This window comes from Hemitrygon akajei, chromosome 5, assembly GCF_048418815.1.
Source record: "Hemitrygon akajei chromosome 5, sHemAka1.3, whole genome shotgun sequence".
Taxonomy (NCBI): Eukaryota; Metazoa; Chordata; class Chondrichthyes; order Myliobatiformes; family Dasyatidae; genus Hemitrygon; species Hemitrygon akajei.
The window spans coordinates 117,003,087-117,025,162 of NC_133128.1; the positions used below are offsets into that span (position 1 = coordinate 117,003,087).

The 22,076-nt window shown below is 51.9% G+C and overlaps 1 protein-coding gene across 2 annotated transcripts in view; it reads right to left on the reverse strand.

Moving 5' to 3' along the window:
* The window catches only part of map3k2 (mitogen-activated protein kinase kinase kinase 2), a 135,416-nt gene extending 119,453 nt beyond the window's left edge, over nt 1-15,963 (reverse strand). For both annotated transcript variants that reach the window (XR_012098996.1, XM_073046280.1), the window contains exon 1: nt 15,788-15,963. The gene's annotated coding sequence lies outside the window, so the exon portion shown is untranslated. The remainder of the gene's footprint in view (nt 1-15,787) is intronic.
* Nucleotides 15,964-22,076: the final 6,113 nt, after the last annotated feature.

The window sequence follows — 22,076 nt, forward strand, 5'->3', positions numbered from 1 at the left end:
GTACTAAAACCCCAGTGTCACACAGTGACAGACCCGACACAGCCGGTACTAAACCCCAGTGTCACAGTGACAGACCCGACAAAGCCGGTACTAAACCCCAATGTCACAGTGACAGCCCGTCACACCCGGTACTAAACCCCAGTGTCACAGTGACAGACCCGTCACTGCCGGTACTAAACCCCAATCTCACAGTGACAGACCCGTCACTGCCGGTACTAAACCCCAGTGTCACAGTGACAGACCCGACACAGCCGGTACTAAACCCCAATTACACAGTGACAGACCCGACACAGCCGGTACTAAACCCCAGTGTCACAGTGACAGACCCGACACAACCGGTACTAAAACCCCAGTGTCACACAGTGACAGACCCGACACAGCCGGTACTAAACCCCAGTGTCACAGTGACAGACCCGACACAGCCGGTACTAAACCCCAATTACACAGTGACAGACCCGACACAGCCGGTACTAAACCCCAGTGTCACAGTGACAGACCCGACACAACCGGTACTAAAACCCCAGTGTCACACAGTGACAGACCCGACACAGCCGGTACTAAACCCCAGTGTCACAGTGACAGACCCGACACAGCCGGTACTAAACACCAGTGTCACAGTGACAGCCCGTCACACCCGGTACTAAACCACAGTGTCACACAGCGACAGACCCGACACTGCCGGTACTAAACCCCAGTGTCACACAGCGACAGACAAGACACAGCTAGTAATAAACCCCAAAGTCACAGTGACAGACCCGACACAGCCGGTACAAAAACCCAGTGTCACAGTGACAGACCCATCACAACCGGTACTAAACCCCAATTACACAGTGACAGACCCGTCACAACTGGTACTAAACCCCAGTGTCACACAGCGACAGACCCGACACTGCCGGTACTAAACCCCAGTGTCAGAGTGACAGACCCGTCACAGCCTGTACTAAACCCCAATCTCACAGTGACAGACACGACACAGCCGGTACTAAACCCCAGTGTCACAGTGACAGACCCATCACAGACGGTACTAAACCCCAATGTCACAGTGACAGACACGACAAAGCAGGTACTAAACCCCAGTGTCACAGTTACAGACCCGACACAGCCGGTACTAAACCCCAGTGTCACACAGCGACAGACCCGACACAGCCGGCACTAAACCCCAATGTCACACAGTGACAGACCCGTCACAACCGCTACTAAACCCCAGTGTCACACAGCGACAGACCCGACACTGCCGGTACTAAACCCCAGTGTCACACAGCGACAGACCCGTCACAACCGCTACTAAACCCCAGTGTCACACAGCGACAGACCCGTCACAACCGCTACTAAACCTCAGTGTCACACAGTGACAGACCCGACACTGCCGGTACTAAACCCCAGCGTCACACAGCGACAGACCCGTCACATCTGCTACTAAACCCCAGTGTCACACAGCGACAGACCCAACACTGCCGGTACTAAACCCCAGTGTCACACAGTGACAAACCAGTCACAGCCGGTACTACAGCCCACTGTCACAGTTACAGACCCGACACAGCCTGTACTAAACCCCAATATCTCAGTGACAGACCTGTCACAGCCGGTACTGCATCCCACTGTCACTGTGACAGACCCGACACAGCCGGTACTAAACCCAAATGTCACAGTGACGGACCCGACAAAGCCGGTACTAAACCCCAATGTCACAGTGACAGACCCATCACAGACGGTACTAAACCCCAATCTCACAGTGACAGACATGACACAGACGGTACTAAACCCCAATGTCACAGTGACAGATCCATCACAGCCGGTACTAAAGACCTATGTCACAGTGACAGACCTGTCACAGGCGGTTCTACACCCCAACGTCACACAGTGACAGACCCAGCACAGCCGGTACTAAACCACAGTGTCACAGTGACAGACCCGTCACAGCTGGTACTAAACCTCAGTGTCAGAGTGACAGACCCGACACAGCCGGTACTAAACCCCAGTGTCACACAGTGACAATCCGTCACAGCCAGTACTACACCCTGTTGTAACACAGCGACAGACCCGTCACAGCCAGTACTACACCCTGGTGTCACACAGCGACAGACCCGTCACAGCCTGTACTACACCCTGGTGTCACACAGCGACAGACCCGTCACAGCCTGTACTACACCCTGGTGTCACACAGCGACAGACCCGTCACAGCCTGTACTACACCCTGGTGTAACACAGCGACAGACCAGTCACAGCCAGTACTAAACCCCAGTGTCACACAGTGACAGACCAGTCACAGCCGGTACTAAACCCCAGCGTCACACAGCGACAGACCCGTCACAATCGGTACTAAACACCAGCGTCACACAGCGACAGACCCGACACTGCCGGTACTAAACCCCAGCGTCACACACCGACAGACTCGACACTGCCAGTACTAAAACCCAGTGTCACACACCGACAGACACGACACTGCTGGTACTAAACCCCAATGTCACACAGTGACAAACCAGTCACAGCCGGTACTACAGCCCACTGTCACAGTTACAGACCCGACACAGCCGGTACTAAACCCCAATATCTCAGTGACAGACCTGTCACAGCCGGTACTGCATCCCACTGTCACTGTGACAGACCCGACAAAGCCGGTACTAAACCCTGCTGTCACAGTGACAGCCCGTCACAGTCGGTACTAAACCCCAATGTCACAGTGACAGACCCGACACAGCCGGTACTAAACCCAATGGGTCACAGTGACAGCCCGTCACACCCGGTACTAAACCCCATTGTCACAGTGACAGACCCATCACAGCCGGTACTAAACCCCAGTGTCACACAGTGACAGACCCGTCACAACCGCTACTAAACCCCAGTGTCACACAGTGACAGACCCGTCACAACCGGTACTAAACCCCAGTGTCACAGTGACAGACCCGTCACAGCCGGTACTAAACCCCAGCGTCACACAGCGACAGACCCGTCACAATTGGTACTAAACCCCAGTGTCACACAGCGACAGACCCGACACTGCCGGTACTAAACCCCAATCTCACAGTGACAGACCCGACACAACCGGTACTACAGCCCACTGTCACTGTGACAGACCCGACACAACAGGTACTAAACCCCAATGTCACAGTGACAGATCCATCACAGCCGGTACTAAAGACCTATGTCACAGTGACAGACCTGTCACAGGCGGTTCTACACCCCAACGTCACACAGTGACAGACCCAGCACAGCCGGTACTAAACCACAGTGTCACAGTGACAGACCCGTCACAGCTGGTACTAAACCTCAGTGTCAGAGTGACAGACCCGACACAGCCGGTACTAAACCCCAGTGTCACACAGTGACAATCCGTCACAGCCAGTACTACACCCTGTTGTAACACAGCGACAGACCCGTCACAGCCAGTACTACACCCTGGTGTCACACAGCGACAGACCCGTCACAGCCTGTACTACACCCTGGTGTCACACAGCGACAGACCCGTCACAGCCTGTACTACACCCTGGTGTCACACAGCGACAGACCCGTCACAGCCTGTACTACACCCTGGTGTAACACAGCGACAGACCAGTCACAGCCAGTACTAAACCCCAGTGTCACACAGTGACAGACCAGTCACAGCCGGTACTAAACCCCAGCGTCACACAGCGACAGACCCGTCACAATCGGTACTAAACACCAGCGTCACACAGCGACAGACCCGACACTGCCGGTACTAAACCCCAGCGTCACACACCGACAGACTCGACACTGCCAGTACTAAAACCCAGTGTCACACACCGACAGACACGACACTGCTGGTACTAAACCCCAATGTCACACAGTGACAAACCAGTCACAGCCGGTACTACAGCCCACTGTCACAGTTACAGACCCGACACAGCCGGTACTAAACCCCAATATCTCAGTGACAGACCTGTCACAGCCGGTACTGCATCCCACTGTCACTGTGACAGACCCGACAAAGCCGGTACTAAACCCTGCTGTCACAGTGACAGCCCGTCACAGTCGGTACTAAACCCCAATGTCACAGTGACAGACCCGACACAGCCGGTACTAAACCCAATGGGTCACAGTGACAGCCCGTCACACCCGGTACTAAACCCCATTGTCACAGTGACAGACCCATCACAGCCGGTACTAAACCCCAGTGTCACACAGTGACAGACCCGTCACAACCGCTACTAAACCCCAGTGTCACACAGTGACAGACCCGTCACAACCGGTACTAAACCCCAGTGTCACAGTGACAGACCCGTCACAGCCGGTACTAAACCCCAGCGTCACACAGCGACAGACCCGTCACAATTGGTACTAAACCCCAGTGTCACACAGCGACAGACCCGACACTGCCGGTACTAAACCCCAATGTCACAGTGACAGACCCATCACAGCCGGTACTAAAACCCCATTACACAGTGACAGACCCGTCACAACCGGTACTAAACCCCAGTGTCACACAGCGACAGACCCGTCACAACCGGTACTAAACCCCAGTGTCACACAGTGACAGACCAGTCACAGCCGGTACTAAACCCCAGTGTCACAGTGACAGACCCATCACAGCCGGTACTAAACCCCAATTACACAGTGACAGACCCGACACAGCCGGTACTAAACCCCAGTGTCAGAGTTACAGACCCATCACAGCCGGTACTAAACCCCAATTACACAGTGACAGACCCGTCACAACTGGTACTAAACCCCGTGTCACACAGCTACAGACACGACACTGCCGGTACTACAGCCCACTGTCACAGTTACAGACCCGACACAGCCTGTACTAAACCCCAATATCTCAGTGACAGACCTGTCACAGCCGGTACTGCATCCCACTGTCACTGTGACAGACCCGACACAACAGGTACTAAACCCAAATGTCACAGTTACGGACCCGACAAAGCCGGTACTAAACCCCAATCTCACAGTGACAGACCCGACACAGCCGGTACTAAACCCCAGTGTCACACAGCGACAGACCCGACACTGCTGGTACTAAACCCCAGTGTCACACAGTGACAAACCAGTCACAGCCGGTACTACAGCCCACTGTCACTGTGACAGACCCGACACAACAGGTACTAAACCCAAATGTCACAGTGACAGACCCATCACAGCCGGTACTAAACCCCAGTGTCACAGTGATAGACCCGACACAGACGGTACTAAACCCCAATGTCACAGTGACAGCTCCATCACAGTCGGTACTAAACCCCAGTGTCACAGTGACAGACCCGACACAGTCGGTTCTAAACCCTGGTGTCACAGTGACAGACCCGACACAGTCGGTACTAAACCCCAGTGTCACAGTGACAGACCCGACACAGTCGGTTCTAAACCCTGGTGTCACAGTCACACGCCCGTCACAAGCGGTACTATACCCAACTGTCACAGTGAGAATCCATCACAGCCGATACTAAACCCCAATGTCACAGTGACAGAACCGTCAGAACCAGTACTAAACCCCAGTGTCACACAGTGACAGACCCGTCACAGCCGATACTAAACCTCAGTGTCAGAGTGACAGACCCGTCACAGCCGGTTCTAAACCCTGGTGTCACAGTCACACACCCGTCACAAGCGGTACTATACCCAACTGTCACAGTGAGAATCCATCACAGCCGATACTAAACCCCAATGTCACAGTGACAGAACCGTCAGAACCAGTACTAAACCCCAGTGTCACACAGTGACAGACCCGTCACAGCCGATACTAAACCTCAGTGTCAGAGTGACAGACCCGTCACAGCCGATACTAAACCTCAGTGTCAGAGTGACAGACCCAGCACAGCCGGTACTAAACCCCAGTGTCACAGTGACAGACCCGTCACAGCCGGTACTAAACCCCAGTGTCACACAGTGACAGACCCGTCACAGCCGATACTAAACCTCAGTGTCAGAGTGACAGACCCGTCACAGCCGGTACTAAACCCCAGTGTCAGAGTGACAGACCCGACACAGCCGGTACTAAACCCCAGTGTCACAGTGACAGACCCGACACAGCCTGTACTAAACCCCAGTGTCACAGTTACAGACCCGACACAGCCGATACTAAACCTCAGTGTCAGAGTGACAGACCCAGCACAGCCGGTACTAAAACCAATGTGTCACACAGTGACAGACAAGACACAGCTAGTAATAAACACCAAAGTCAAAGTGACAGACCCGACACAGCCGATACTAAACCCCAATGTCACAGTGACAGACCCGACACAACCGGTACTAAAACCCCAGTGTCACACAGTGACAATCCGTCACAACCGGTACTAAAACACCAGTGTCACAGTGACAGACCCGACACAACCGGTACTAAAACACCAGTGTCACAGTGACAGACCCGACACAGTCGGTTCTAAACCCTGGTGTCACAGTCACACACCCGTCACAAGCGGTACTATACCCAACTGTCACAGTGAGAATCCATCACAGCCGATACTAAACCCCAATGTCACAGTGACAGAACCGTCAGAACCAGTACTAAACCCCAGTGTCACACAGTGACAGACCCGTCACAGCCGATACTAAACCTCAGTGTCAGAGTGACAGACCCGTCACAGCCGATACTAAACCTCAGTGACAGAGTGACAGACCCGTCACAGCCGGTACTAAACCCCAGTGTCAGAGTGACAGACCCGACACAGCCGGTACTAAACCCCAGTGTCACAGCGACAGACCCGACACAGCCTGTACTAAACCCCAGTGTCACAGTTACAGACCCGACACAGCCGATACTAAACCTCAGTGTCAGAGTGACAGACCCAGCACAGCCGGTACTAAACCACAGTGTCACAGTGACAGACCCGACACAGCCGGTACTAAAACCAATGTGTCACACAGTGACAGACAAGACACAGCTAGTAATAAACACCAAAGTCAAAGTGACAGACCCGACACAGCCGATACTAAACCCCAATGTCACAGTGACAGACCCGACACAACCGGTACTAAAACCCCAGTGTCACACAGTGACAATCCGTCACAACCGGTACTAAAACACCAGTGTCACAGTGACAGACCCGACACAACCGGTACTAAAACCCCAGTGTCACACAGCGACAATCCATCACAGCTGATAGTAAACTCCAGTGTCACACAGTGACAATCCATCACAGCCGGTACTAAACCCCAGTGTCACACAGTGACAGACCCGACACAGCCGGTACTAAACCCCAGTGTCACAGTGACAGACCCGACACAGCCGGTACTAAAACCAATGTGTCACACAGTGACAGACAAGACACAGCTAGTAATAAACACCAAAGTCACAGAGACAGACCCGACACAGCCGATACTAAACACCAGTGTCACACAGTGACAGACCAGACACGGCCGGCACTAAACCCCAATGTCACAGTGACAGACCCGACACAGCCGGTACTAAACCCCAATCTCACAGTGACAGACCCGTCACTGCCGGTACTAAACCCCAATCTCACAGTGACAGACCCGTCACTGCCGGTACTAAACCCCAGTGTCACAGTGACAGACCCGACACAGCCGATACTAAACCCCAATCTCACAGTGACAGACAAGACACAGCCGGTACTAAACCCCAATTACACAGTGACAGACCCGACACAGCCGGTACTAAACCCCAGTGTCACAGTGACAGACCCGACACAACCGGTACTAAAACCCCAGTGTCACACAGTGACAGACCCGACACAGCCGGTACTAAACCCCAGTGTCACAGTGACAGACCCGACAAAGCCGGTACTAAACCCCAATGTCACAGTGACAGCCCGTCACACCCGGTACTAAACCCCAGTGTCACAGTGACAGACCCGTCACTGCCGGTACTAAACCCCAGTGTCACAGTGACAGACCCGACACAGCCGGTACTAAACCCCAATTACACAGTGACAGACCCGACACAGCCGGTACTAAACCCCAGTGTCACAGTGACAGACCCGACACAACCGGTACTAAAACCCCAGTGTCACACAGTGACAGACCCGACACAGCCGGTACTAAACCCCAGTGTCACAGTGACAGACCCGACACAGCCGGTACTAAACCCCAATTACACAGTGACAGACCCGACACAGCCGGTACTAAACCCCAGTGTCACAGTGACAGACCCGACACAACCGGTACTAAAACCCCAGTGTCACACAGTGACAGACCCGACACAGCCGGTACTAAACCCCAGTGTCACAGTGACAGACCCGACACAGCCGGTACTAAAACCAATGTGTCACACAGTGACAGACAAGACACAGCTAGTAATAAACACCAAAGTCACAGAGACAGACCCGACACAGCCGATACTAAACACCAGTGTCACACAGTGACAGACCAGACACGGCCGGCACTAAACCCCAATGTCACAGTGACAGACCCGACACAGCTGGTACTAAACCCAAATGTCACAGTGACGGACCCGTCACAACCGGTACTAAACCCCAATCTCACAGTGACAGACCCGACAAAGCCGGTACTAAACCCCAATGTCACAGTGACAGACCCGACAAAGCCGGTACTAAACCCCAGTGTCACACAGCGACAGACCCGTCACAGCCGGTACTAAACCCAAATGTCACAGTGACGGACCCGTCACAACCGGTACTAAACCCCAATCTCACAGTGACAGACCCGACAAAGCCGGTACTAAACCCCAATGTCACAGTGACAGACCCAACACAGCCGGTACTAAACCCCAATCTCACAGTGACAGACCCGACAAAGCCGGTACTAAACCCCAGTGTCACAGTGACAGACCCGACAAAGCCGGTACTAAACCCCAGTGTCACAGTGACAGACCCGACACAGACGGTACTAAACCCCAATGTCACAGTGACAGACCCAACACAGCCGGTACTAAACCCCAGTGTCACAGTGACAGACCCGTCACAACCGGTACTAAACCCCAGTGTCACAGTGACAGACCCGACAAAGCCGGTACTAAACCCCAGCGTCACAGTGACAGACCCGACACAGACGGTACTAAACCCAAATGTCACAGTGACGGAACCGACACAGCCGGTACAAAACCCCAATGTTACACAATGACCGACCCGTAACAGCAGGAACTAAACCCTGCTGTCACACAGTGACCGACCGACCCATAACAGCTGGTACTAAACCCCAGTGTCAAACAGTGACAGGCCCGTCCACACTGCTACCGTACCCCGATGTCAGACACCGACGGGCCCGTCCGCACCGGTACCGTACCCTGATGTCACACACCGACGGGCCCGACCACACCGGTACCGTACCCCGATGTCACACACCGACGGGCCCGTCCACACCGGTACCGTACCCCGATGTCACACACCGACGGGCCCGACCACACCGGTACCGTACCCCGATGTCACACACCGACGGGCCCGTCCGCACCGGTACCGTACCCCGATGTCACACACCGACGGGCCCGTCCACACCGGTACCGTACCCCGATGTCACACACCGACGGGCCCGTCCGCACCTGTACCGTACCCCGATGACACACACCGACGGGCCCGTCCGCACCGGTACCGTACCCCGATGTCACACACCGACGGGCCCGTCCGCACCGGTACCGTACCCCGACGACGGGCCGGTCCGCACGGCCACCGCACCCCGATGTCACACACCGACGGGCCCGTCCGCACCGGTACCATACCCCGATGTCACACACCGACATGCCCGTCCGCACCGGTACCGTACCCCGATGTCACACACCGACAGACCCGTCCACACAGGTACTGTACCACGCTGTTACACACCGACAGAACCGTCCGCACCGGTATTGTACCCCTATGTTACACACCGACAGGCCCGTCCACACCGGTACTGTACCCCGATGTTACACACCGACAGACCCGTCCACACAGGTACTGTACCCCGATGTTACACACCGACAGACCCGTACACACAGGTACTGTACCACGCTGTTACACACCGACAGAACCGTCCGCACCGGTATTGTACCCTGATGTTACACACCGACAGTCCCGTCCACACCGGTACTGTACCGCGATGCTACACACTGACAGACCCGTCCACACAGGTACTGTACCCCGATGCTACACACCGACAGACCCGTCCACACCAGTACTGTACCCCAATATTACACACCGACAGGCCCGTCCACACAGGTACTGTACCACGCTGTCACACACCGACAGAACCTTCCACACCGGTACTGTACCCCGATGTTACACACCGACAGACCCGTCCACACCGGTACCGTACCCCACTGTTACACAGCGACAGACCCGTCCACACCGGTACTGTACCCCGATGCTACACACCGACAGACCCGTCCACACCGGTACTGTACCCCAATATTACACACTGACAGACCCGTCCACACCGGTACTGTACCCCGATGCTACACACCGACAGACCCGTCCACACAGGTACTTTACCCCGATGTTACACACTGACAGACCCGTCCACATAGGTACTGTACCACGCTGTCACACACCGACAGACCCGTCCACACCGGTACTGTACCCCGATGTTACACACCGACAGAACCGTCCACACCGGTACTGTATCACGCTGTCACACACCCACAGACCCGTCCACACCGGTACTGTACCCCGATGTTACACACCGACAGACCCGTCCACACCACTACTGTACCACGCTGTCACACACCGACAGAACCGTCCACACCGGTACTGTACCCCGATGTTACACACCGACAGACCCGTCCACACCGGTACTGTACTCCGATGTTACACACTGACAGAACCGTCCACACCGGTACTGTACTCCGATGTTATACACTGACAGACCCGTCCACACAGGTACTGTACCCCGATGCTACACACCGACAGACCCGTCCACACAGGTACTGTACCACGCTATTACACACCGACAGGCCCGTCCACACCGGTACTGTACCCCGATGTTACACACCGACAGACCCGTCCACACCGGTACTGTACCCCGATGTTACACACCGACAGACCCGTCCACACAGCTACTGTACCCCGATGCTACACACCGACTGACCCGTCCACACAGGTACTGTACCCCGATGTTACACACCGACAGACCCATCCACACAGGTACTGTACCACGCTGTCACACACCGACAGACCCGTCCACACAGGTACTGTACCCCAATGTCACACACCGACAGACCCGTCCACACCGGTACTGTACCCCGATGTTATACACTGACAGACCAGTCCACACAGGTACTGTACTCCGATGTCACACACCGACAGACCCGTCCACACAGGTACTGTACCCCGATGTTACACACCGACAGACCCGTCCACACAGGTACTGTACCACGCTGTTACACACCGACAGAACCGTCCGCACCGGTATTGTACCCCGATGTTACACACCGACAGTCCCGTCCATACCGGTACTGTACCCCGATGCTACACACTGACAGACCCGTCGACACAGGTACTGTACCCCGATGCTACACACTGACAGACCCGTCCACACAGGTACTGTACCCCGATGCTACACACCGACAGACCCGTCCACACCGGTACTGTACCCCAATATTACACACCGACAGGCCCGTCCACACAGGTACTGTACCACGCTGTCACACACCGACAGAACCTTCCACACCGGTACTGTACCCCAATGTTACACACCGACAGACCCGTCCACACCGGTACCGTACCCCACTGTTACACAGCGACAGACCCGTCCACACCGGTACTGTACCCCGATGCTACACACCGACAGACCCGTCCACACCGGTACTGTACCCCAATATTACACACTGACAGACCCGTCCACACCGGTACTGTACCCCGATGCTACACACCGACAGACCCGTCCACACAGGTACTGTACCCCGATGTTACACACTGACAGACCCGTCCACATAGGTACTGTACCACGCTGTCACACACCGACAGACCCGTCCACACCGGTACTGTACCCCGATGTTACACACCGACAGAACCGTCCACACCGGTACTGTATCACGCTGTCACACACCCACAGACCCGTCCACACCGGTACTGTACCCCGATGTTACACACCGACAGACCCGTCCACACCACTACTGTACCACGCTGTCACACACCGACAGAACCGTCCACACAGGTACTGTACCCCGATGTTACACACCGACAGAACCGTCCACACCGGTACTGTATCACGCTGTCACACACCCACAGACCCGTCCACACCGGTACTGTACCCCGATGTTACACACCGACAGACCCGTCCACACCACTACTGTACCACGCTGTCACACACCGACAGAACCGTCCACACCGGTACTGTACCCCGATGTTACACACCGACAGACCCGTCCACACCGGTACTGTACTCCGATGTTACACACTGACAGAACCGTCCACACCGGTACTGTACTCCGATGTTACACACTGACAGACCCATCCACATAGGTACTGTACCACGCTGTTATACACCGACAGAACCGTCCACACCGGTACTGTACTCCGATGTTACACACTGACAGACCAGTCCACACCGGTACTGTACTCCGATGTTACACACTGACAGACCCGTCCACATAGGTACTGTACCACGCTGTTACACACCGACAGACCCGTCCACACAGGTACTGTACCCCGATGTTACACACCGACAGACCCGTCCACACAGGTACTGTACCACGCTGTTACACACCGACAGAACCGTCCGCACCGGTATTGTACCCCAATGTTACACACCGACAGTCCCGTCCACACCGGTACTTTACCCCGATGCTACACACTGTCAGACCCGTCCACACAGGTACTGTACCCCGATGCTACACACCGACAGACCCGTCCACACCGGTACTGTACCCCAATATTACACACCGACAGGCCCTTCCACACAGGTACTGTACCACGCTGTCACACACCGACAGAACCTTCCACACCGGTACTGTACCCCGATGTTACACACCGACAGACCCGTCCACACCGGTACCGTACCCCACTGTTACACAGCGACAGACCCGTCCACACCGGTACTGTACCCCGATGCTACACACCGACAGACCCGTCCACACCGGTACTGTACCCCAATATTACACACTGACAGACCCGTCCACACCGGTACTGTACCCCGATGCTACACACCAACAGACCCGTCCACACAGGTACTGTACCCCGATGTTACACACCGACAGACCCGTCCACACAGGTACTGTACCACGCTGTTACACACCGACAGAACCGTCCGCACCGGTATTGTACCCCGATGTTACACACCGACAGGCCCGTCCACACCGGTACTGTACCCCGATGTTACACACCGACAGACCCGTCCACACAGGTACTGTACCACGCTGTTACACACCGACAGAACCGTCCGCACCGGTATTGTACCCCGATGTTACACACCGACAGTCCCGTCCACACCGGTACTGTACCGCGATGCTACACACTGACAGACCCGTCCACACAGGTACTGTACCCCGATGCTACACACCGACAGACCCGTCCACACCGGTACTGTACCCCAATATTACACACCGACAGGCCCGTCCACATAGGTACTGTACCACGCTGTCACACACCGACAGAACCTTCCACACCGGTACTGTACCCCGATGCTACACACCGACAGACCCGTCCACACCGGTACTGTACCCCAATATTACACACTGACAGACCCGTCCACACCGGTACTGTACCCCGATGCTACACACCGACAGACCCGTCCACACAGGTACTGTACCCCGATGTTACACACTGACAGACCAGTCCACATAGGTACTGTACCACGCTGTCACACACCGACAGACCCGTCCACACCGGTACTGTACCCCGATGTTACACACCGACAGAACCGTCCACACCGGTACTGTATCACGCTGTCACACACCCACAGACCCGTCCACACCGGTACTGTACCCCGATGTTACACACCGACAGACCCGTCCACACCACTACTGTACCACGCTGTCACACACCGACAGAACCGTCCACACCGGTACTGTACCCCGATGTTACACACCGACAGACCCGTCCACACTGGTACTGTACTCCGATGTTACACACTGACAGAACCGTCCACACCGGTACTGTACTCCAATGTTACACACTGACAGACCCATCCACATAGGTACTGTACCACGCTGTTATACACCGACAGAACCGTCCACACCGGTACTGTACTCCGATGTTACACACTGACAGACCAGTCCACACCGGTACTGTACTCCGATGTTACACACTGACAGACCCGTCCACATAGGTACTGTACCACGCTGTTACACACCGACAGACCCATCGACACAGGTACTGTACCCCGGTTATACACTGACAGACCCGTCCACACTGGTACTGTACCCAGTGTTATACCATGACAGACCCTTCCCCCTGCACTGTATCCTTGTGTTATACAATAACAGACTGGTACTGAACCCTAGTGTTATACAGTGACCGACTCACAATCACTGCTGCTGAACACCGATTATAAACAGTAACAAACCCTTTTCCCACTGATACTCTCTCCCAGGGGTATATAGTGACAAACCCATTCAGCACTGGTACTGTACCCCATTGCTCTATAGTTCAGACCAGTCCCTACAGTTACTTTACCCTGATGTTATATGGTGACAGACAAGCTCACATTGGTACTGTACCACAGTGTTGTATAGTGACAAACCCTTCCCTACCAGTACTATACCCCAGTGTAATGCTGTGACAGTCCTGTCCCCACAAATGACAGATCTGTCCCCACCGGTACAGTACTCCAGTGTTATACACTGACAGGCCCATCCCCACTGAAACTGTACCCTGGCGTTATACAGTGACAAACCCTTCCCTACCAGTACTATACCCCAGTGTAATGCTGTGACAGTCCTGTCCCCACAAATGACAGATCTGTCCCCACCGGTACAGTACTCCAGTGTTATACACTGACAGGCCCATCCCCACTGAAACTGTACCCTGGCGTTATACAGTGACAGACCAGTCCCTACCAGGACTGCACCCAGTATTATACACTGACAGGCCCATCCACACTGGTATTGTATAATGGTACTATTCCCTGACAGGCCTACCCCTACCAGAACTGTGTTCCAGAGTTATACAGTGACAGACAAGTCCCCAGGTACTACACCCCAGTCCCCATTGGTATTTTACCCAGTGTTATTCAGTGACAAACCAGTCCCACCAGTACTGTACCCCAATGGTATACAGTGAGAGACTCATCCCCACTGGTACTGTACCCTGGTGTTAGACAGTGACAGGCCAGTCCCTACCAGTACTATAACCTGGTGTTATACAGTGAAATCTTTCCCTACGAGTACTGTATCCCGGTGTTATACAGCAACAGGTTCGTCCCCAACAGTACTGTGTCCTGGTGTTATACAGAGACAGACCTGTCCCCACCAAAACTGTATCCTGATGTTATATAGTGACAGACCCTTTCCCATCAGTACCGTATCCAGGTTTTATATAGTGTCAGACCAATCCCGACCAGTACTCTATCTGGCGTTATACAGCGACGGACCCGTCCCCACCGGTACTGTAGAATGGTGTTTTACGGTGACATACCCGTTCTCACCGGTACACTGTACCCATGTGTTAGACAGTGACAGATCCAGCCCTATCGGGACAGTAGTCCGGTATTATATAGTGACGGAGGGACAATTCCCAGCGGTACTGTACCCCAGTGTTATACAGTAACAGACCTGATCCCACTGGTACTGTAACACGGTGTTACACACCGAAATGCCCGTTCCTGCCAGTACTGTACCTCGGTGTTATACAGTGACAAGACCCGTCCGCACCAGTACTGTACCATGCTGATAAACAGAGAAAGACCCGCACCCTCCGGCACTCTACAACAGGGTTCCCCACCGACCAAGCCTCAAGCCCCGACCCCGCGCGGCTTCGCTCCCCGACCTCCCTCCACTCTCACTCACTCGGCTTCCGCTCATTCAGCGCCACCACCGCGGGCTCCGGTGCCGACTGAGCTGGCGGTCGGGCCGCACCGTCGCCCTTCCCCCGGGTTGCGGCCTCTCCCCCCGGGGCTGGGCCGGGGCCTCGGCCTCGCCGCTCGCTTCTCGGCCGAAATTTTTGCCGAGACCGCGACGGGAGCAGGAATCGTGGAGAGTGCGCCTGCGCCGATGCCGGCAGCGCCTGCGCCCTGGTCGTACCTGTGACCCGCCGCGCCTGCGCAGTTGGCCTCATGGGTACCGGCGGCTCCTTGGCGGGGAGCGTGAGCCGGTGTTGGCGTCCAAGTGGTTGTTGTGTAATTGAAATCTGTGTTCGCGTTAACCGGGTGAGTGTGCAAGGTTTGGTGTGAGTGAACGGAGTCGACTTGCAAGGAGCTGGGAGTGTGAGCGTGGTGAACGTGCAAGGTATGGGTGAGACCAGCTCCAAAACCTGGGCCTCTGGATACTTGACTTCCTCATCGGGAGACCTCAGTCTGTGCGGATCGGAAATAATACCTCGCTGACAACCAGTACTGGCGAACCTCAGGAGCAGTGTTTAGCCTACTGTTCTACTCTCTCTACAACCACGGCACAGCTCAAATACAGTCAACAAACTTGCCAACAGCACGACTAAAATTGGTGTCAGGTGGCGATGAGGAGGCGTACAGGAGCAAGATCGATCAACTGGTTGAGTGGCATCGCAACAACCACCCTCAGTCTGAACAAGGGATTGATTGTGGATTTCAGGAAGGGGAAGTTGAGGGAACGCACATCAGTCCTCCTTGAGGGATCAAAGGAAAAAAGGGTGAGCAGTTTCAAGTCCCTGGGTGTCAACATCTCTGAAGATCCAACATATTGATCTAATTACAAAGAAGGCACAACAGTTGCTGTATTTCATGAGGAGTTTGAGGAGATTTGGTGTGTCGCCAATGATAATCACATAATTCTATAGATGTACCACGGAGAGCATTCCAACTGGTTGCAACACCATCTGATACGGAGAGGCCGCTGCACAGGATTGGAAAAAGCTACAGAAAGTTGTAAACTCAGCTAGCACCATCGTGAGCACTAGCCTCCAGAGTATTCAGGATACCTTCAAAAGGCGATGCCTCAAAAAGTTAGCATCCATCATTAAGGACTCCCATCGTCCAGGAAATGCCCTCTTCTCATCGCTACCCTGAAGGAGGAGGTACAGGAGCCTAAAGACACACAATTAGTGTTTTAGGAACAGCTTCATCCCCTTCCACCATCAAAACTTCTCAACGGACAACCCAAGAACACAACCTCAATATTTTTTTCTTTTTGCATTACTTATAGAATTTAACCTTATATATACTGCTGCCACAAAACAACAAATGTCACGGCATTTGCTAGTGATACTATACCTGATTCTGAAGAAAATCAGTGTGCATGGGTGTGGGGGTGTGAGCTGGTTATGCGTGCAAGGAGCTGGGAGCGGAACAATTTCAGTGTCAGAGGAGCTGGGTGTTTGAGTCAGGTGGACATGCAGGAGGCTGTTGTGTGATTGAAATCAGTGTGCAAGGAGCTGGGAGTGTGAGCCTAGTTATTGTGCATGGTTTATGTGTATGAACCGGTTCAGTGTTCAAAGGGATGGGAGTGCGAATGGGTCCAGTGTGTAAGGAGCAGCAGATGCAAGTGGAATGAGCATGCAAGGCACTGAGAGTGTGAGCTGGGTGAGTGTGCAAGAGTGATGTTGGTGTGTAAGGGTGTCCAAAACTGGTGAGCAAGGGGATGCCAGAATGTTGCTGGTGTACACAAGTGCGATGGCATGCAATGGGGGGAAATTGCGACTATTTCAGACTAGGTCAGTGTGGCAAGTGTGCAAAGAGATGAGATTGTGAGTGGGAATTCAATTTTTTGTTCTTGACACATTACAAATAAACAAGACTACCATGGTGTTTATTGAGTGCATTGAACAGTGACCAAGGAACTGATTGTGGACTTAAGGGAAGGAGAATTTGAGGGAACGCACATCAGTCCTTAATGAGGGGGATGCGGTGGAAAGGGTGAGCAGATTCAAGTTTCTGGGTGTCAATATCTCAGTGGATCTATCTTGGTCCAACATACTGAGGCAATCAAGGAAAAGACACACCAGTGGCTCTACTTCATTAGAAGTCTTGAGAAAATTTGGTATAAGACCATAAGATTTAGTAGCAGATTGAGGCTATTCAGCCCATTGAGTCTGCCCTGCCATTCCACCATGGCTGATTTATTATCCCTCTCAACCCCATTCTCCTGTCTTCCCCCTGTAACCTTTGACATCCTTACTAATCAATCTCTTTAAATATACCCAATCACTTGGCCTTCACTGCCATCTGTGGCAATTAATTCCATAGATTCATCACCCTCTGGCTAAAGAAATTCCTCCTCATCACTGTTCTAAATGGAAGTCCTTCTATTCTGAGGCTGTGTCCTCTGGTCCTGGACTCTCCCAGTATAGGAAACAGTCTCTACACGTCCACTCTATCTAGGCCTTTCAATATTTGATAGGTTTTAATGAGATCCCCTCTCATTCTTCTCAACTACAGGGAGTACAGGTCCAGACCCATCGAACGCTCGCTGGTAAAATTTTATAGGTGTACAGTGGAGGGCATTCTGACTGGTTGCATCGCAGCCTGGTATGGAGGCTCTTAATTTGCAGGATCACAAGAGGCTGCAGAGGTTGACAGCTCCATCACAGGCACTAGTCTCCCCACCATCAGGGACATCTTCGAGACAGGGTGAGCCAAGAAGGCAGCATCCATTATTAAGGACCCTCATCGTCATCCAGGACGTGCCCTCTTCTCATTACTACCATGAGGGAGGTGGTACAGGAGCTTCAAGACGCACACCCATTGTTTTAGGAAGAGCTTCTTCCCCTTTGCCATCAGATTTCTGAACGGTCCATGAACACTACCTCACTGTTCCTCTTGCACTATTTATTTCTTTATTTCAACTCGCTACTGCTGCTGCAAAACAACAAATTTCACAACATACAGTATGTCAGCGATAATAAACCTGATTATGATTTCTGGCTGCTGGTGGTATATTATCCTGTGTATGGTAACTGCTGTGACACTTGATGATCTGATTGTCAAACCTGTTCCCTCAACTGGCTCACTACATAGTGACCAAATACAAACACTCTCTCTCAGTGCTTAATGTATTGGAGAGGAACACTGCAAAAGCCTCCACAGTCCAGTCTGCAAGAAATACTGTACCTTAAGAGTGACTGAACTAAGAGGTGTGGTTCACAGCATGTTGAAGATTAGTGAAAGGTGTGTCCTAAGTGAATGAAAGGCCCAGAGCCAGGAACATTGAAGTTATATATTTACATAAAGAGCCAGGAACATTGAAATTATTTATTTACCCAAAGAGCCAGGAACATTGAAATTATTCTGTTTATGTAATTAAAAACAAATACTATGTAGCAGGTGAGGCAGCTGCAGAGACAGGAGAACCACGTTAACCAAAGAAACCAGGAAAGTTAACTTCCTCTCACCACAGATAAAATGCTGGAGGAACTCGGCAGGACAGACAGCATCTATGGAGAGGAATAAATAGTTAATGTTTCAGGCCGAGACTTCTTCAGAGTCTGAAACGTCGACTCTTTACTACATCCCATAGATGCTTCCTGACCTGCTGACCTCCTCCAGCATTTTGAGTGTGTTACTCCGGATTTCCAGCACCTGCAAATTCTCTCATGTTTTTGATTTCTCTCTCCAGAGATGCTGTCAGACAAACAAAGAGGTATTTCCTGCTTTTCCTCCTTTATGTCCAGTATGTCTTTTAGAGTCTTAGGGAAGAGACTCCCACATTACTGCACTGCCTCACTCTATTAGAGCCTGCTTGCTTCCTTAGTCGTTTTCATTCATTCATTTCATTTATTTATCATTTGCATCAATAGCCATCATACCTGAGGATGTGCTGGGGACACCTGGAAGTGTCGCCAACATGCCTACAATATCCAGCAGAACAATAACAGTAAAATAAGCCCTTTTGTGGGTGATACAAAGATAGATGGAGGATCAGGTACGGTGAGAAAGCAGAGAGCATGCAGAAGGATTTAGACAGATTAGGAGCATTGGCAAAGTGGAAGATGGAATGCCATAAGATGTAGGAGCGGAGCTGGCCCATGAACTCTGCGCCGCCATTTCATCATGGCTGATCCATTACTCCTCTCAGCCCCAATCTCCTGCCTTTTCCCTGTATCCATTCATGCCTTGACCAATAAAGAATCTGTCAAACTCTGTCTTAAATATTTGTAAAGACTCGGCCTCCACAACTTCCTGTGACAATGAATTCCACAGATTTACCACTCTCTGGCTGAAGAAATTCCTCCTCATCTCCGTTCTAAATGGACTCCCTCTATTCTGAGATTGTTTCTTCTTGTACTAGATTTTCCCACCATAGGAAACATCCTCTCCACAACCACTCTATCAAGTCCTTTAACTATTCAATAGTTCACAAATAGATCACCTCTCATTCTTCTGTGTTCTAGTGAATACAGGCCCAGAGCCATCAAACATTCTTCACATGATAAGCCTTTCGATCCTGGAATCAATTTTCATGAATCTCCTTTGAACCCTCTGCAGTGCCAACACATCCTTTCTAAGATAAGAGGCCCAAAGCTGCTCACAATACTCCAAGTGAGACCTCGCCTGTGCTCTATAAAGCCTCAACATTACATTCTTGCTTTTATATTCTAATCTGCTTGAAATGATCTACCTTTTTATTTCTTCTACCAAAGTGCATGACCATACACTTCCTGATGGTGTATTCCCTATGCCATTACTTTGCCCATTCTCCTAATCCTTCTAAGTCCTACTGTAGCTTCTCTACTTCCTCAAAACCACCTGCCCCTCCACCTTTCTTCATTTCATCTGCCAAAAAGCCAAAAATTCCATCATCCAAGTCATTGACACATAACATAAAAAGAAGTGGTTCCAACACAAACCCCTGTGGAACACCGTTAGTTACTGGCAGTCAATCAGAAAACATTACTATGTTCGGATATAGACCAAGTGTGGAGCGAGAGACACTGAAGTGGGTCGATAGTTCACAGACTTCAAAGTGAACAGAGTTAGAGGGAAAAGAAAACAATAAAATGGTAGGCTAATCAGGGATGTTAACTAAAATGATCAAATGGAAAATGAAGCCAACACTGTGGTGAAAAGGAGTAACTAAATATAAAATGAATATCGCTAGTCTTCAGTCAGTTGACTCGACAGTCTGATTTCTCAAGCAGGCTGAATGCAAGCAGGCAGCAAAATGTTGCTGTGCTTTTCTCAAGTATCAACAAGCACTACGACTCGATGAATGGAGTTAAGTATCATCACAATGAAATAATAGCTGACACATGCATATTCACGAGTACAATTGCTATATCTGCTGCACTGCCAAATTCAAGGTTGTGACAGAAAAGTTTCCTATTAATCCCTCTCTCTGCCTCCTGCCAGTCAGCCACTGCTTTATCCATGCTGGAATCTTTCCTGGGCACTTAACTTGTTAAGCAGCCTCGTGTGGCACTATGTCAAAGGACTTATAAAAATTCAAGAACACAATATCAACAGATTCTCCTTTGTCTATCCTGCTTGTTATTTATTCAAATAATTCCAACAGATTAGTCCGACAAGGTTTTCCCTTGAGGAAACCATGTTGACAATGGCCTATTTTATCATATACCTCCAAGTACCCTGAAACAACATCCTTAACTAACAATTCCAACATTTTCCAATCCACTGATGTCAGACGAACTGGCCTATAATTCTGTTCTTCTGCCTCTCTCCCTTCTTGAAGAGTGGGGTGACATTTGCAATTTTCCAGTGTTCTGGAACCATTTTAGAATCTAATGATTCTTGAAAGATCATTACTAATGCCTCCATCATCTTTTCAACCACCTCTTTCAGAACCTTGGGGTGTACACCACCTGGTCCAGGTGATTTATCTACCTTCAGACCTTTCAATTTCCCAAGAACTTTCTCTCTAGTAATGGCAAATTCACACACTTCTAACCCCTGACACTCTGGAACTTCCACCATAGTGCTAGTACCTTCCACAGTGAAGATTTATTCAGCTCATCCATCATTTCCTTGTTTGCCATTACTACCTCTCCAACATCTTTTTTTACAGTGGTCCAATATCCACTCTCACCTCTCTTTTACACTTTATGTGTCTAAAGAAACTTTTGGTGTCCTCTTTAATATTGGCTGGTTTTTGTATCCTATCTTTGCATTCTTTATATTTTTTCCTTCTGTTGATTTTTAAAAGCTTCCCA